At 41.8% G+C, this 2,921-nt stretch overlaps 1 pseudogene; it reads left to right on the top strand.

The window, feature by feature from the left end:
- The first annotated feature begins 1,398 nt into the window (after positions 1 to 1,398).
- Positions 1,399 to 2,491, top strand: LOC100714497 (lysine-specific demethylase 4D-like; annotated as a pseudogene).
- The last annotated feature ends 430 nt before the right edge of the window (positions 2,492 to 2,921 follow it).

The raw sequence follows: 2,921 nt of genomic DNA, 5'->3' as shown, positions 1-2,921 counted from the left end.
GAGTGTGTGAATGACTTTTTGCTTTCTAATTTCATAGCTATTTTTTTCTTTCTTCGTTATAGTAAATTTAAATAAATGTTCATCAATTTTGTTCATGTTTCAGAAGAAATAAGTCTTTGTTGCATTGATGTTTTGTATTTACACAGTAGTCTTGTGCTTGCTTTATAGCCTAGGCTGGCCTGAAGTTGGAAACAATTCTCCTGCTTCAGCCTCCCTAATGCTGGGATTATAGGTGTGTGCCACAATGCCATGCCAACAATTTCATTAATTTCTACTCTAACCTTTCAATGTCTTTGCTTGTGCTGGTTTCAAATTTGGATTGTTCTTGTTTTTCTAGAACCTTGACATGCATCATCACATGATTTGGTAGCATTCCATGCTTTTAATGTGTGCATTTACGGCTCTAACTTTGCACCTGGTTACTGCTCTCATTGTTTCCCATATGTCTGGGAATGCTGTGCTCTCATTGTCTTTTCATTCTAAGAACTTAAAATTTATTCTCTAAGTTTTTGATCAACTGATCCTCCAGGAATACATTATGTAGTTTCCATGGTTTCTCGCAGTAGCTGTCATTTCTGTTGCTCTTGATTTTTTTTTATTTTAAAGAGAAGAAACAATAAAAATAATGACATAGAATTTCAAATCAAGATAATAGGGGATTAGCAATGGTTAATATATTGTATAGTGTTAGCTTTTTATTGATTGGGGGGAAGTACTTAGTTCAGTGGCATATGTTCCTGCCTGACAAGTGCAAGTTTGTTTTATTCTTAGTAGCACTAAAACACAAACAAAGAAACAAAAAATGAACTAGTTGCTTGGATTAAAAGATATATGCAAGAAAAACTGATGGAACAGTATAAGCACAAATCATTCTTTTCAATCAACTAATAAAAAAAATCAACTTAGTCATGTTGCATGTATGTGTATATATGTGTATATATGTATGCATGTATATAGTGACTGACAAATTGATTGCTATAATGCCGTGGATTTTTTTCTATGACCCCATTTGGTATAAGGTGTTACAGTTTTTCCTGCATATGTTTAATTTTGGAACATAATTGTTTCTGATGTCCATTTCTCCAGCTTCTGAGTTAAACAATGCATTTATTTTCCTTTCTTTTTTCATTTATTTTCAGACTTCATTTTAAACAGAAAGAAATGTTGGTGAATTACTACATGTAAAATACAATTCCTTTCCATCAAACGAGCATATCTGACTTTCTGAATCTTACATAAATCAAAGCACCTAAGAGCAGGAGAAAAAAAGGGGGGAGAGGAAATTATTTACTTTCAGGTATCACTCAAGTCTGCACCCACCTAGGTACTTGGGCAGTGCTCTTGGTGGTGCTGCTAACATTGCAGGGATGGAGCCTGAGCAGTCTGGCACCCAGAAACCAATGTCCACAGTCATGACCTTCTGGGCAGCCATGGAAGATTTTGCAAATTTCAGCAAATATAATACCTACATGGAATCCTGGGGTGGTCACAGAGCTAGCCAAGCCAAGGTCATTCCTCCCAAGGAATAGAGAGGCAGAGACTCATATGAAAATATCAGTGACTTCCTTGTAGACAAGCCTCTGCAGGTGATCTCTGGGCAGGCAGGTGTGTTCACCCAATACCATAGAAGCAAGAAAGCCTTGAAAGCAGGCAATTGTTGGTTAGATTCCCAGTACCAATAAAAAAGCAAAAAGATAAAAAAAAAAAAAAAAGAAAGAAAGCCATGACAATGGGGGAGTACCAGCATGTGGCCAACAGTGCAAACTACCAGGCTCCTCCACACCAGAGTTTTGAAAATATGAAGAGAAAATACTTGGAAGATTTGCTCTGTGGTTCCCCAATTTATGGTGCTGACATCAGTGGTTACTTGTTTGATGAAAACACAAGGCAGTGGAACCTTGGGCACCTGGGAACCGTTCTGGATCTGGTGGAGCAGGACTGTAGAGTCTTCCTCCAGAGTGTCAACACACGCTACCTGTACTTTGGCATGTGGAAGATCACATTTGCATGGCACATGGAGGACATGCATCAATTACCTGCACTTTGGGGAGGATGAAACCTGGTATGCAGTGCCCCCAGAGCATGGCCTGTTCCTGGAGAGGCTGGACAAGGAGCTTTTCCCAGACAGCTCTCAGGGCTACAGAGCATTCCTGAGGTACAAGGTGGCTCTCATCTCATCCACAGTACTCAGGTACAATGGGATCCCCTTCAGCTGCATGACTCAGGATGGCAGGGAATTCATGGCTACCTTTCCCTATGGCTACCATGTTGGCTTCAATCATGGCTTCAACTGCACAGAGGCCATCATTTTTGGCAGACTTTGGTGGATCAATTATGGTAAAGTGGCTTTTCATGCAGCTGTGGGGAGGTGAGGGTCAGCTTTTCCATGGTTGTTTTTGTGCGCATCCTTCAACCTGAGCACTATGAGTTATGGAAACCTGGACAAGACCTGGTCACACTGGATGCAGGGTACTTGTTAGGCAGGAGCTGATCTCAGAGAGGAAGGTGCACTTTCACCAGAAGTGATTTCCCTCCCAACAGAGGCTCCCGCCTAGTGGGGCAGGCTTGAGTCTCAGTGATGCTGAGGACCTAGTCGTTGGGAGCAGCCCCACACTCCCTTGCCTACTGTGAAGAGACAGTGCTCCTCCTCCAACAGAGAATTCCTTATCAACAGCTACCAGAAGCCCATCCAGATCCAGTCCTTGATTCCTGGTTTGTTCCCTGATTTGCATTCCTCAACATGCAGAGACATGAACTCACTTTCCTAGGAAATTCATGGCTCATGGGTCAACAGGGCTGAATGAGACAAAGGACTCCAGGCAGTGTGCCCAGGGCACACCCCTCTGTGTTTAGAGAATCAGCCCCTGCCAGAAGATGAATCTTTGTTGCTGGAGCCCGCCCTGAGACTTAGTTTTCTTTAA

Source organism: Cavia porcellus, unplaced genomic scaffold, assembly GCF_034190915.1.
Source record: "Cavia porcellus strain 051 isolate PalLab524CR breed Dunkin Hartley unplaced genomic scaffold, mCavPor4.1 scaffold_9, whole genome shotgun sequence".
NCBI classification, from domain to species: Eukaryota; Metazoa; Chordata; class Mammalia; order Rodentia; family Caviidae; genus Cavia; species Cavia porcellus.
Note: the sequence above shows the minus strand (reverse complement) of the source record. Positions and strands in the feature narration are given on the sequence as shown.